This window comes from Bos javanicus, chromosome 10 (genome assembly GCF_032452875.1).
Source record: "Bos javanicus breed banteng chromosome 10, ARS-OSU_banteng_1.0, whole genome shotgun sequence".
Classification (NCBI taxonomy): Eukaryota; Metazoa; Chordata; class Mammalia; order Artiodactyla; family Bovidae; genus Bos; species Bos javanicus.
This window is the reverse complement of record NC_083877.1, coordinates 47,778,725-47,794,456: the sequence shown is the minus strand read 5'-3', so window position 1 is coordinate 47,794,456 and position 15,732 is coordinate 47,778,725. Positions and strand designations below refer to the sequence as shown.

At 46.9% G+C, this 15,732-nt stretch overlaps 1 long non-coding RNA gene across 1 annotated transcript; it reads left to right on the top strand.

Moving 5' to 3' along the window:
* The first annotated feature begins 8,787 nt into the window (after window positions 1-8,787).
* LOC133256206 (uncharacterized) lies at window positions 8,788-13,708 on the top strand. Its single transcript, XR_009739124.1, has 3 exons — window positions 8,788-9,419; window positions 10,823-11,038; window positions 13,463-13,708. It is a non-coding gene; the product is annotated as an uncharacterized LOC133256206 (long non-coding RNA).
* Window positions 13,709-15,732: the final 2,024 nt, after the last annotated feature.

The following is a 15,732-nucleotide window of genomic DNA, read 5'->3' as shown; positions in this document are numbered from 1 at the left end:
TTGGGATGGACATGTCACTGCTATGTTTAAAATGGATAGCCAAGAAGGGCCTACTGTAGAGCGCAGGGAATTCTGCTCAATGTTATGTGGCAGCCTGGATGAGAGGAGAGCTTGGGCGAGAATGGAGACACGTAAGTGTGTGACTGAGTCACTCTGCCGTGCATCTGAAACCATCACACGTTATTAATCAGCTATACCCCAATACAAAATAAAAGGCTTGCAAAAATCATATATATATATGTATTTTTTTTGCAAGCCTTTTATTTTTCCTGTGGTCATGTATGGATGTGAGAGTTGGACTGTGAAGAAGGCTGAGTGCCAAAGAATTGATGCTTTTGAACTGTGGTGTTGGAGAAGACTCTTGAGAGTCCCTTGGACTGCAAGGAGATCCAACCAGTCCATTCTGAAGGAGATCAGCCCTCGGATTTCTTTGGAAGGAATGATGCTAAAGCTGAAACTCCAGTACTTTGGCCACCTCATGCGAAGTGTTGACTCATTGGAAAAGACTGGGAGGGATTGGGGGCAAGAGGAGAAGGGGACGACAGAGAATGAGATGGCTGGATGGCATCACTGACTCGATGGACATGAGTCTGAGTGAACTCCGGGAGTTGGTGATGGACAAGGAGGCCTGGAGTGCTACGATTCATGGGGTCACAAAGAGTCAGACACGACTGAGCGACTGATCTGATCTGATCTGCAAAAATATAAAAGCTTGATTTTTACTCATGTCCTCCATAGGTAAAAAATCTAACAACAAACAAATTAAAGCTAGAATAAATCCCGGAAAGCTCCACAATGCCACATGTCCTGTCTCCCCTCGTCTTCCCATGCTGCATGGTGTCACCCCCCACCAGCTATGCCAATATCAAAAGTGCTTTCTATATTTTATTTCCCAGGTTCTGACATGGTTTCATAAATGTTCTCTGGTAGGACAGTCATCGTTAACATAGGAGCCCTAAAAGAACTGACCACAAGGCTAGAGAACAGGGGTCAGCATATTCTTTCTGTGAAGGGCCAGAGAGTAAATATTTCAAGTTTGCAGGTTAGACCGTCTCTATCACAACTACTCAACTCCATTTTTCTTGCCCCAAAGCAACCATGGACGATATATAAACAAAGGGCATGGCTGTGTTCCAACAAAACTTTATTTATGGGCACCAAAATTTGAATTTCATATCATTTTCACATGTCGCAAAATATTTTTTTCGCAACCATTATAAAATCCATTCTTAGCTCACAGAACATACAGAAATAGCCAGGGGCCTGGATTCAGCCCATGGCCATAGTTTGCCAGCCCTGGTGGAGAGTAAGAAAAAGGAACATAAGCCCTACTGATGTCCTGGGTCCTAAATGTCCAGCTGCGGGATCTCAGGCTGACTGGGTCCATGCCCTCTGACTGTGCTTGGCTCTCAGAAGGGATACCAAGGAGAATAAAGAAAGGCAGCCCCGTGCCCAGGGCTGGGAGGACGGGGTGAGGAGTCCCTATGCACAAGTGGGTGATCCATCTCAAACCTGTTACCCCAGGCTACCTCCTCCCTCTGCAACGTGTATTTCTAAATGCTCAGAATTTAGTTTCTGAGCAATTTGGCTTGTAATTTATTTTAGAAATTGGCTAACGATTTATATCCAGTTATGTTCCCTGCATGAAAAGCTGAATGCTACCCTGCATCCCTCTCATCCCCTCTGGGCTCTCTGTGATCTCTCTGAATTCTCGATAGGAGTTCACCAAGCACATCCCCAGAAAGTTGCAGCAGCCTGAGTCAAAATGGGTCTTAGCCAAGGGGCTGGTAGACTTCAAGGTGTGCAGGTCTCTCTTCTTATCTTCAGCCTCAGATCTTTCTCATTTTTTATAACCTGCTTTGTTTATTTGACCAAATGCTGTAGACAACATCCATTAAGAAATCTTCCTGTCATGTTTAATGGTTGCACAGTATAGTATTGCACTGTGACAATATCCCATAATTATTCACTTAATATCCTTTTATTAAGATGTTTAGGTTCTCTGCCTGTCTTACTGTTATGCACAAGGCTTTGCAACAAAATCTTTGGACATATCCATGATGACTCCCTCAGGAGAAATTCAGGACTGTGTAATATTAGTAAAATTTAATTTAAGCAAAAAACGCTCTGTTTCCCAGATCTTCAGTCATTCTTACATACAAGCTGAAGCTGATGGTTTTCAACTCTGACAGGGCATCGGGAATAGATCAGTAACTTTCAGCATCTTATGTGGTATCCGATCTCTCGCGTTCCCTATCCAGGTTACAGAGATTCCTCCTCAACCAAGAAGAAAGTAATCTGCATCTTGTTATCAGTGCCCCCTCTATCCACTGCACACTAATTCTCAGTGTCCCCACCGTGTCCTTTCAGCCACATCCCACCATAGCCTTCCTGGGGTTCATCCTGTGGCCAGGCAGTGTTCTTGAATTGGTCCTTGGCTACATGTTTCTGGTGAGGGTTACTTACCTGTCAATAGGGCTAAGGTACGGTGCCCCATTTTTGGGTCAAACACCAATCTTGATGTTGCCTGGTTTTTAGATGAAAGTAGCATTTAAATCAATACACTTGAGGAAAGGAGATTCCACCCCCCCAATATTGTACATGGGCCTCATCCAATAGGTTGAAGGCTTTAAGGGCACAGACTGAGGTTCCCTAAAGTAGAAGGAATTCTCCCCTAGGCTGCCATTTGGAACTTTGCCTGAATTTCCAACCTGCTGCCCTGAAGAATTTGGACTCCGGCCTGCAAAATCAACTCTCATCTGAACTTCCAATCTGGCTTGTTCTATGGATTTTGGACTTTCCAATCCCGCAATCACAGGAGTCAATTCCTTAAAAGAATTACATGGATGTGTGTATATAGGAGTGTGAGCAGGTTTGCATGCACACGTGTCTATCCTATTTGGAGAACTCTGACTAAGACACTCCTGCTTTCCTTTTCCATGTGGCTGTACTGGCTTCTTTGCGAGCCTTCTCCTCTTTCTTTCTAGGTCACTTATGACTACATAAGCAGAATGGCCGTCGAGAGGCTCCTGCCCTTGCAACCAGATCACCTTTTAATAGTTTAGGGAGAAGAATCACCCCTCTTCTCTCTGACACCTTTGCACCAGGTCCTGCTCACGTATGACTGACATGCTACTCCCTTCTCAGCCTCTCTTCCCTCCTAGATGGACCCCACGGCTGGGGCCACAGTCCTCAAGGTTCTTGTCTTCTCCTACCCCAAATAGACTCCTTCTTGTCCCAATTACCAGTTTTTCTCTTTGCTTTCTCTCCCTTTGGAGATGAAATTGTCAGCAAGGCAAGACAAGACGTTATCTGTTTTTAGCTGCCTGAGACTCCGGCTGATGCCCAGATGGCTTAAGTCTTCCTTCACTCCTGGATCCTGCCTCCATGCCAGCTTTGTGTTAGGCCTTTAAAAAGTATGATCCATAGATTCCGAAAATAGGACTCCTGTTGCTCTCCACCAGCACCCTCCCTCCAGGTTGGGGTGTGCACTCCAGTGAAAATTTGCTAGATTCCCACTCCCCTTCTTTGAGTTCTGATTCTATCACTGTTAAACACATTATATGATATTCTTTCCCAGTATTCCATTGCTGAGTCCTGGACTCAAAGGACCCCAAGGTTAGTAAGTGTTTTACAGTCATCAGATCCTGGGATTCCATCTCCTTTGTTAAAACCCCATCAAGAGGGACTTCCGGGACTTACCTGGTAGGCCAGTGGTTACGAATTCCCCTTCCAAAGCAGGGAACAAGGGTTCAATCCCTAGTCCGGGAAGATTTCACATGCCACGGGGCAACAAAGCCATGCACCACAGCTACTGAGCCCGCATGCTACCACTCCTGAAGTCTGCGCCCCTAGAACCCACGCTCCAAAACAAGAGCAGCCATTGCAACGAGAAGCCCAAGCGTAGCAATGAAGCCCGTTCACCACAACTAGAGAAAGCCCAAGCGCAGCAATGAAGATTCAGTGCAGCCAAAATAAATAGATAAATAGTAATATTTTTTAAAAGTAAAGAACAACCTTAAAAAAAATAGGAGAGACTTCCCTTACAGTCCAGTGGTTAAGATTCCGTGCTTCCAGTGCCACTTCCATAGCTACCACCATGCTTCCAATACCTCCATCCCAAGTTGGGGAACGAGTATCACACGTCGTGTGGTGTGGCCAAAAATAAATATATAAAAATAAAGAGCTGTCTTCCACTGGAAGTAAGGTTCTACCATCAGCCAAGACATGTCGATCAAAGCCAATAAAAACTCAACTTTAAAAAACAACACATTAAGAGGTTTGAGCACTTCCGCGACTAGAAATTCACTTTCTGCCATCCTGTTGTGGCCCCTTCCTTTTTTTTTTTTTCCAAAATGACTTTTTCTAACTAGGGCTTGACAACAGTGGCACAGCCTAGGGGAGGACAGATAGTGTGCTCACAGTTGGAAGAGTCGAGCCAAGGTTTCCAAAATTAATCTTTTCAACCCTAAAGATGAATAGAGAAGGTAAGAAAAGACTGGAGGGCTTTTTGCATTAACTTCCCCCATAACAAAATCTGGCCAGACTTCCACTTGGCAACACCTATGAAATGTATGTTTCTACTTTGTTACATTTTTTTTTCCACTTTGTCACTCAATCTCTATTTACTGGTATCTCTGAGGTCCTACAGATTTTTCCTAGCTTTCTGCAGCATTAATTTAAATACAAGAATATGGGCAAAGAATTCAGCAAGGATGGTACATTATATAAAAACTCAGGAATAGAGAAAACTGAAATGACTTAACAGATTTTGCCAGATCAAAATGAAAAGCTTATTTGAAAAGTAAAAAATATAGTAAAATAGATTATAATGCTCAAAGTGTTTATATATCTTGCACGAAAAGATCTGTAACACGTGTATAATAAAAGTACTTTATAAAAAAACTAGGTAGAGGATATGAACAGAAGAGGAAATTTAAATGGCCAGTAGACACGTAAGAAGATGCTCTAATTCATGTCAAAAAGGTAACCAAAAACAATATAGTGAAAGTGAAGTTGTTCAGTTCTAACTCTGTGACCCCATGGACTGTAGCCTGCTAAGCTCCTCCATCCACGGGATTTTCCAGGCAAGAATACTGGTGTGTTGTCATTTCCTTCTCCAGGGGATCTTCCCAACCCAAGCATCGAACCTGGCTCTCCCACACTACTCTTTACCAACTCTTTACCGACAGAGCCACCAGGAAAAAACAATATGGAGGTTCCTTAAAAAACTAAAAATAGAGCTACCATATGATCTAGCAATCCCACTCCTGGGTATATATTTGGAAAAGGTGCAAACTCTTACTTCCAAAAGATACGTGCCCTGTAGTGTTCACAGGAGCACTGTGTACAACAGCCAGGACATGGAAGCAACCCAAGTGCCATCACTGGATGACTGGCTTAAGAAGAGGTGAGATATACATGTATGTATCATATTACTATCATATCATGTGTCATATTACTTAACCATAAAAAAATCAAATATTGCCATTTGTAGCAACATAGATAGACCTAGAGATGATCATACTAAGTAAACCAAAGACAGACAATTATTATATAACTTACATATGAAGTCTAAAAAATAATACAAGTGAATCTATACACAAAACAGAAACACACTTACATTGAAAACAAACTGATGGTTACCAAAGAGGGAAGGGGAGAAGGGATAAATTAAGAATATGGGGTTAACAGATACAAACAAGTACACATAAAAATAGATAAGCAACACAAACTTACTATGTCACACAGGAAACTATCCTGAATATCTTCTAATAACCTATGGTGGGAAAAAGCGGAAAATACACACATGCATCTCAATCACTTTGCTGTACATCTGAAACTAGCACATATTGTTCATCAACTCTAGTTTCATTTTTAAAAAGAGCATTGAAGTGCATATTCAACAAAATACCAGTATTCACTCACAAGCTCAGCAGCTCTTTTTGAAAATGATAACGTCCAATAATGTCATGGTCTTAGAGAAATAGAATCGCAAATAGAAACTGGTAGCATCTTTTTGCACATTAACTTTGCAGTATTTATGAAGATCAAACTGTAGCTAAATTCTGGTCCAGACACCCCCATGTATAAGAATTTACTGAGCAGAAGGATATGTAAAGATTTTTTTACATATGTAAAAAAGATTTAATAAGGCATTGTAATAGCAAAATGATAATAATAATACCTGAAGCAAGTAAATTACCAATAAGCGAGAGGTAGACAAATTATGTTGCATTTGCACCCTGGAAGGCTAAGCAGAAGTTGAAAGTATCAAGATCAATATTCAACGATCTGGAAAGTAGGATGTCTATATATGCTAAAAACAAAACGAGACAAAAATAGTTGCAGACCAAACATATGTTTGAAAGACGTATCTGTTATTGACATAAATATATCTGTGTTATGTTGGGGAAAGTCAGGAAGTTCAAATCCCAGACTGCTGCCTGAGATCCTTTTGGACCATGATACTGGACGGCCAGATGAAGGTAGGGGGCTCTCCTATCTAACGTCACAGAATCATACCCACCACCCCGGAAGAACTGGGGATTACAGGACCTTTTAATTTAGGGTGTTTTTCTCTATTTTTCAAATTATTAAAAAATCTTACCACAGTACCTGGCATAACACGGGTGTTCAAAAGAGAGTAGCCATTCTTTTGACCATTATTGTGTCTCATACCAGCACAATTTCACTCTCCTACACCATTCACCTGGTCAGCTGCTGTATTCCCAACACTACTGTCTTCTTAGTAAGCGGCAAGTGTCAGTTTCTCCCTGAAGATGCTCAGTCTCTGACTTAAGGCTTTGCTTCCCCTTCTCCGTTCCCCTTCTGCACCACCCACAGAATTGGTGCATTTTTTCCCATGTATCAAAAAGAAAGGGAGGGGGGACAATTGGTTGGATCAATGACTTTGGTAAATACTTCATGCCGCATCGACAACGTCATTTAGGAAAACAGCTGAGCTCCAGGTGACACCAATACTCTCCGTTAACACAAGCTCTAACACAAGGAGTCTTGGAGCAGCTACTTTTGGGCTTTTGCTTCTGAGGCTTCCTGGGGCACTGGAGTGACTAGTGCATTCCAGTTTGCCCAAGGCTTTCCCCATTTTAGCACTCAAAGTTCCACAACACGGCTACCTCTTCAGTCCCATGCAACCCTGGCCAGTGAGTTGTCTTTTTGAACACCCATTATGTCTGGCTCTGTGCTCAGCATGGGAGATGGCTACAAAGACGAACAGTCTCAAACTGCCCTGAGCAACCAGCCCCTTCTAGACAGCATTCCCCTGGTGGAGGCACACGTGACATGCCCTGGAGAGGAGCCGCAGGGAGGAGGCGAGCTCTGCCTTCTGAGATCTGATCTCCCCATGTTCTTGTCCTCCTTCCACCATTGCCTCTTTCTCCTGCTGGCTCAGCTCCTGGGTCCTTATCCTCTCCCTGGAAGTGCAATTAATTCGTTTGCATGATCCCCCAAGGCTCAAGACTGACTTTCTTTAACAGACACTGCCTCCTCTCTTGAAGACAATCTTCCCAAACGCAGCCCTTGCCTCCTCCCTATGTTGGTTATCCCTCCCTCTTTCCAGGGCTTCCCTGGTGGTTCAGAGATAAAGAATCCACCTGCAGTGCAGGAGGAGCAGGAGACTTGGGTTGGATCCCTGGGTCAGGAAGATCCCCTGGAGAAAGAAATGGCACCCCACTGCAGTATTCTTGCCTGGAAAAGTCCATGGATAAAGGAGCCTGGTGAGCCACAGTCCATGGGGTTGTGAAGAGTTGGCCACGACTGAGCTACTGAGCATGCCCGCCCCTTCCCCCACTCATTAGCAGGCATATTCAGCTCTAGGCATCCTCCCTGTCCCCACCAATTAAATCTGAGTCACAGGAAAGGGACGCAGGCATAGGTATGATTGAAAGCCCCCCCAGGTGATTTTAATGTTCAGCTAGGCCTAACGCTCTTCTGCTTTGTTGAAGGGTAAACCGCCCAGGTGTGGTACCTAGAGGGCAGTGATGATGCATCTTGGCTCCTCCTACCTGTGGACTAGATGACTTTGAATGCTGTGTCTTCTCACCTGTAAAAATGTGGTGAATGCCAGCATTTTCCACGAAGGGTGATTGGGAGTATTAAACAAAATAATGGAGGTAAAAATACCTAGCATAATGCCTCAGTCCTTTACTCTTTAGTATGAATGTGTGTAACTCTTTTCTGACAGATGGTCTTGAAACGGGAGGGAGAATGAGGAGCCTGTGTGTCTTAAGGAGGGAACACCCCAATCAGGAAGAAGGTGAGGGAAGGGCTGCAGGCCAGCTTTGCTGATGTCACAGGTTTGGCTCAAGGATGTCATTTGCACTGATTTGCTTTGTTGCTTTTTCAGGTCACCTTCCCTCTCTGGTTCTCTCTTTTTTTTATGATTTTTTTTTCTTTGACCCTGTTGCATGCAGGATCTTAATTTCCCAACCAGGGACTGAACCTGGACCCTCTGCAGTGGAAGTGTGGCATCTTAACCACTGGACCACCAGGGAAAGTCCCAGGTTCTCTCATTCTTGAGGGTAAAAGTATTCCTGAGGTAGAGAAAATAATGAGAAACAATGTATTTTCTAAGGAGAATTATCAGCAGGGCTCTGTTGATGGGCGCTTCTCATTTCTTGCTTGTGAGGTCATTCTTGTGGACAAAGAGAAGAAACCAGAACTTGGCCTGCCAGAGGCACCAGGCCAGTTCTGAGCTCAGTTTAATTTGACGAGCCACGAATCTTTTTCAATGTCGTCCAACATATTACAGGCACTTGATGAATATTAAACAATAACAATAACAAATCACTGTCTTCCACCTGCAGAGCCCCCTCTCAGCTCCAAAACCAGAGCTCGGTCAAGTATTTTTGGAAGGAAATTCTGCTTAGCTCCTTGTCCTCCCAACACTCTACCCAGGGCCAGAGAGCTGCTGGGCTACAGTGATTATGGACCATGGCCTTGGCCCACACTGGGTCCAGCCCCTGCAGAAGTGGGCAGACACCCGGAGAGGAATGAGAAAAAAGCACAGCAATGGCCCCAAGGACTGCCACCCATGACCAGAGACTCTTAGTCCCACAGTCAGTCCATGAACCCCACCATCAGCCAGAAGGCCTCCATCTGCCCAGCCACTATTTTGCCCTGGCTTCCCTTCCACCCAGGATGGCCAGTTCATTTCATATCACCTGTCACTTCTTATCCATCACTCATACTTGTCTGGAGAACTGAACCAAGAAGGAAGTTGGTGGTGGGTGGTGATTTCCTGGGAGAAGGGAGTGAGGTGGCCTGGGAAGCCAAGATGATACAGAGCAGGACCCTGTGGGGCTCCTGGGCACAAAAACCTTCCTGTGTCACCCGTCTCTTTGATTATAGGAAACAGGCTTCGTTCAGCCTCCATGACCGTCCCTGAGTTCCGACAGGTGGGTTCAAACAAATGCTAATTATGGAAGGGAGGGGGTTCGAGACAAGGGAAAAATAATCAAGAAAAACAACTGTGTAGCCATGGAGCAAAGTCCTGGTTCCCCATCAAGGGATACACACAACAATATCTTTGAGCTGTTTTGCTGAGACTGAGACCCTCTCCAGGTGTGAGAAGTTAGCAGTTAAAGATGGGTATGCAGCCCACAAGCATGTAGACCCCAGAATGTTAGAACCAGAAGGTTGATGCTGCTGATTCCCAATTAGCTCACCACCAACCAATCAGAAGAATGTCCACGAGCTGGTCACGCCCTCTTCGGACCATTACTATGGAACTCCTCATTACCCACACCAGCTGGGACACACGGTTTTGAGGGTATTAACCCACTGTGGTCCCCTTTGCCTGGTAGAATAATAAAGCTATTCTTTTCTATTAATACTTCACCCAAAATTAAACCTCTGTTTCTGAGAATTAATTCAGTGTAGGGTACAGAGGCCAGACTCAGCTTCAAGGAAGGCATCTTGCTTGAAGATGAGCATCTTGCTTCTGGTCTGCCTGCACTTTTGCATCTTGCTGAGGTTTGGGTTATGGGCATATATTATCTTTTTTTTTTTTTTAAAGAAGCTAAAATTCAAATGCTTTAAAGGCAGGATGGAGAAGTTCCCTTTAAGAGAAATGGGACAGAGAACTGTGTTCTGTTACAAAGTCAGCCACTGTGGAGGGAGGGGCATAAGACAGATTCGCTGAATTTTAGGTTCTTCTTCATGGTTAACCAGAAAAAAAAAAAAAAATCCTGGTTGAGTTACAGATGGCAACGTGTGTTTGTCTTAGATCCCACCCCTCCGTGTGCAGACTTTCAAATCAAGCAGAATCATCACCCATCACTAATGAAAGTACCCCACCTCGGCCCTGTGTTTCTGCCTCTCCCTCTGTGCTCAGGGGAATAAAGGATAGAAGAAATAATCCAAGCAGGGAGATTAAAAAAGAAAAGGTTCAGAAGAGGCAGGAAGCAAGGGAAACCAACATTCAGAGTTTAGAAAATGGAAGAATGTGTCACAAAGGAGCAAAGAAGAAGAAAAAAAGAAACAGCCTAGTGCCCTAAGGCATCAGCTGCATGTGGGGAATTCACTGCTCTCCTGTGCACCCGGACCGTCCTCGTTAGGGGCCATCCCGGGCAGAGCTGAGAAAAGTGTCCCTCAGATTATTATCTGTGTTCTGTAGTTCCCAGGAGGGACCCAGTGGAGAGGGGCTACATGAGACCATTCAAGTAAGCAAAAGGGGCTCATCCACGCACAGACCCAGACTTCCCAAGAAGCAGCGGGGCCACGGGACAGAAGCAAATATAACGATGATGGAGCTGCCCCCACTCTGATGAATATTTATGTTGTTTTGGGTTTCTTCTAGACCAGAAACTCCATGGAGAAATGGCCTTGCTCACTGCAGGTTCCCCCAGCACCAGCCCAGCATGGGAGAACACAGGAAGTGCTAAGTAAAGCTCATCAACAGAGATAAGCAGTGGTCCGGCATCAGCAGACCTGAGGAACACCAGGATGTCTGGGGTGACTCCGCTGAAGGACCCAGAGGAAAACCCATTTTACAGATGCAAGAATGAGGCCAGAGGTAAAGCAGTCTCTACCCTTCTCCACCAACCAGCCAATGAGCGCCTGGTAGATGGCCACACATCTTGGACACGGCTGCGTCCTCTAGACCCGCCGGGACCTGGCATCTGCCTGTGTCAGAGGGCTTTTAGCACATGGGGTTCTGGAGAGAAATCCAGGGAGAGGGACACAGCCAGGGTTGTCACCGTGAGCTTGGAAGGAGGTGACTGATGCAAACACAGGCAGCATGACCAATGCCAGGGAAGAGCCTCCTGAGGAGTGGAGGGCCCCCTTGGCCCTGCCATGAGCCCCACCATACCTGTGTGCTTACTGGCTCAGTCGTGTCTCACTCTTTGCGACCCCATAGGCTGTATGTAGTCCACCAGGCTCCTCTTGTCCATGGGATTTCCCAGGCAAGAATACTGGAGTGGGTAGTCTTTCCCTTCTCCAAGGGGATCTTCTCGACCCAGGGATCAAACCCAGGTTTCCTGCATTACAGGTGGATTCTTTACCAGCTGAGCCACAAGGGGAGCCCATGAGCACCACAGATCTCCCTTTATGCAGACTTTAAGCTCCAGGCACTGGAGAAAATGTGCTTTGGGCTGGGCATGGGTGGGAGAGGCCCCAGGCTTAAGGGATTCTACCCAGGATGTCAGCATGCCCAGTCAACTAGATGGCCAGCACAGGAAACTGAGGAGTCTATGTATTTGGCTGAAGGAAAGGGTGTCACAGAACGTGAGGCCCCAGAAAGCCCTCTGTAAGGCAGCAGGACATGGTCAGGGAGCGGGCTGAGAAGTTTGCTGAGATCAGAGCCAGCCAAGTTCAAAACCCACCAGAACTTGGCTCTTGGAAGTTGTGCCTTGGCTGCATAATGAGAATGGACAACCTGGGGACACGCCAGGTGCTCTCACCCAGGGAGGCAGGGAGTTGGAGGCAGGCTGGGGATACAGTGGGAAGGCCTGGCTGGACACTGCTGGCAGCCAGCCCCAAAGGGTAGATCCTCTCTTCAGGGATCACACTGCCCAGACACACCAGCTGGACACATTGACATTGGTCAGGCCCAGTGAGGGAGGCAGCATGGCAATTTTTCTCCCTATTTTACAGATTTGAAAACTGAGGCCCCGAAGGGTAAGAGAAGCTGTTTGAGGCCTCCTGGCCAGCAAAGAGTAACCGGACATTCAGGCCTGGTCCCTGCCCTCCTGGAGGGGTTCTTCCCATCCCTCTGGGCCTTGTCCCCTTCATCCTGTCTCCACCTCTATCCAACAGATACTTTTGGGGTGCACCCCTGGTGCCTGGCACTCCCTGCCCACAGAGTCACTCACTTCCCATCAGCCGCTGTGGTCCTGGGCTTAGGCCAGAGGAAAGTCCTGTGGGCCTCAGCTCATAGTCCTTGAGAACTGCCCTGAGGGGAACTGACCCATCCTCTGCCCAGAGCTTGGGTCCCCCATTCTTGAGCCAGGGAATTCAGGACACAGCTCCCACACACACACACCTTCAGCCCCTGGGGCAGGTGTGGTGCCGGGAAGCTCCAGCTCACACATGCACACAGCATCCTATCGGGGGTGCCAGCATGGGCCTGTGTCCCCATTACCAGACCCTGGAAGGCCACACGGGACTCCCCGACCTGGGGCTCTCCCAGAAACGTGAGCTCAGCCCAGCTCTCAAGGACAGCCCCCAACGCCCTACCATCCTGGTGGCGGGAGAAGGGGCCCTCTGTGTATCTGAAGGTCACACTCTCCATAGGGAACTTCAGTTTCTGACACAGAAGCGATGCCTCAGGAGGATGCAGGCTCCCAACCAGGCCACCCAATCACACCCGGGGCCACAGCCCCCTCCCTCACCCCTCACCTAGTTGGCTAGAGCGACGGGGTCATCTCTGAGCTCACTCTGTCACCACCTACCCCTCCCTGATGGCCACCAAGATGGGTCACCTTAGCTCTCCCAGCTCCCAGGAGATCCTGTGCCCAGTTCATCTGCAGTCCCCCTTAACTGGACCATAAGCACATGGAGGATGTCTGTTAAAGAGGATCCTGGGGGACTTCCTGGTGGTCTAGTGGCTAAGACTCCATGTTCCCAATGCAGGGAGCCCAAGTTTGATCCCTGGTCAGGGAACTAGATCCCACATGCTGCAGCTAAGACCCAGCACAACCAAATAAATAAAAAGTGAAAGTGTTAGTCACTCAGTCATGTTCGATTCTTTGCAACCCCATGGACTGTAGCCCACCAGACTCCTCTGTCCATGGAATTCTCCGAGCAAGAATACTGGAGTGGGTAGCTATTCCCTTTTCCAGGGGAAATAAATAAATACATATTTTTTTTTTTAAAGAATCCCAGAAAATTTCAGGTGACAAAGAGAGGGAAGACTAGTAAGGCTATGTATTCATTGAGTTCTTTGTAGGCCCGCGATGAAAAGCCCTTTATGCTCATTGATTTGTCCTGACAACAGTTCACTGATGTGGGGACTGCTCTCATCCACGTACGGGGATGAGAGAACTAAGGGAATGACACAGACAAGAAGAGTCTAGGCCGGATTCACAGCCAGGCAGCCTCGCCCCAGCCTCACATGCTCAGCCGCACGGCACAGCCCTGTTTTTCCTACCAAATAAAGGACCAATTCCCACGGGTCTTTTTCTAAAAATAAGCATGGCTCTGATTCATTTTAATTTGCGTGGCACACAGTAGGTGTTCTCTGAATATCTATAAAAGATTAATAAACAAATGACATAAACATGGACACAACAGCAAATACTGGAGGAGGAAGAAGCTAAATATACACAGTCTCTGTTCTGAGACTTCAGCAGCAACACCTCCCCCGTTCTGTGTGTGTGTTACAGACGTGTGTGTCTCATACACAAACGCAGGCGCACACACAAGTCTATGATCTCAAAGTTGAGAAGATGACTATTAATCACTTCTACAAAAAATGTTTGAGACTCCTCCATCCTTCAAGTTGTGCTTGAAAAATGTTCCCATGGTGAATTTCAACATTGCTTCTGCTAATCTTGCTGAGAGGACTAGAGCTAATGGCACTGAACCTCTGCTGTCTTTATACGGTGGCACCCGGGCTTGGTGAAGCTGCAGGAGGTGAGAGTTCAGGGCTTCTCCGCAGGCCTCCGTGGGATCCGTCCGGCTCCTGTCCTCTCCATCTACCTGTGGGAGCCCAGTAGGGCCTGAAGCGTCCAGGGACAATGGCGCCCACCTGCACTGCGCAGCTCACAGCAGGCACGCACGTGGAAGGGGCTTCTATGCTCCGATTGTGTGTGTCCGTGCATGCATGCACAGTGCCTGCATGTTCCAGGGAGTCTAAAGCAGTCCCACATTTAAAGATTCTCTCATTATTCCGTTAAATACAGCCATGCATGTTAGAAACATACATCCAAATTTGGGATTCAGAGATGGATTGTTGCTCTATCTCGGCTGGACTGTGCGCTGTCCTCCCTCCTTACTTTATACACACTTTAGCCTTTAATAAATAATGAGTTTTAAAAGGGGGACAGGGCTTCCCTGGTGGTTCAGTGGTAAAAGAATACACCTGTCAATGCAGGAGACACAGATTCCATTCCTAGTCTGGGAAGATCCCACACGCCGTGGAGCAACTAAGTCCATGGCCACAATTGTTGGGCCAGGGCTGTAGATCGTGGGGGCCGCACCTGCTGAAGCCTGTGCTCCGTAGAGCCTGTGCTCTGCCACAGAGAAGCCACTGAAATGAGAAGCCTGAGAACCAAAACTAGAGAAAAGCCCCAAGCAGCAATGAAGACCTGCTGCTGCTGCTGCTGCTGCTAAGTCGCTTCAGTCGTGTCCGACTCTGTGCGACCCCATAGACGGCCGCCCACCAGGCTCCCCGTCCCTGGGATTCTCCAGGCAAGAACCCTGGAGTGGGTTGCCATTTCCTTCTCCAACGCATGAAAGGGAAAAGTGAAAGTGAAGTCACTCAGTTGTGTCCGACTCTTTTCGACCCCATGGACTGCAGCCCACCAGGCTCCTCCGTCCATGGGATTCTCCAGGCAGGAACACTGGAGTGGGGTGCCATTGCCTTCTCCAATGAAGACCTAGCACAGCCAAAAATAAAAGTAAAAATTTTAAAAATACGAAAGTGTTAGTCTCTCAGTTGTGTCTGACTCTGCCATCCCATGGACTGTAGCCCACCAGGATCCTCTGTCCATGGGATTCTCCAGGCAAACATACTGGAGTGAGTTGCCATTTCCTTCTCCAGGGGATCTTCCCAACCCAGGGATTGAACCTGGGTCTCCTGCATTGCAGGCGGATTCTTTACTGTCTGAGCCAACAATCTAAAAAAGCTCAGATGGAAGAGATCCCAGAATTCTCCAGGACAGAGCTTGCTCAGCACTCTCCAGGTCAAGGGTCATCAGGTGTGTCTGACTTGGCTACTTGGAGCTCCTTCCAAGGTCCTCTTCTATGGCTTCAGAATCAAGCAGTAGATTGATCTCACTCCTTCCTGACACTGATGTTCTGGAAACAGAGATCTTTCTGCTCCCTTTTTAAGAGGTTTATAAAAGTCCAGGTTACTCTAAACAAACGCCTAGTTGCTCCATTTTGCTCTCTGTGATGAGAGCCTAGCTTTATGTCCTGACACTGAAAAGCGAGGAAGAAGCTTAAGTCACTCCGCTACCCCGTGGCCACTGAGAGAACTGCACTTTCCACATGGGTCAGAAGCTGGTTCCAAAACAATGACGTCTCAGAGCTGAAAACAATTTT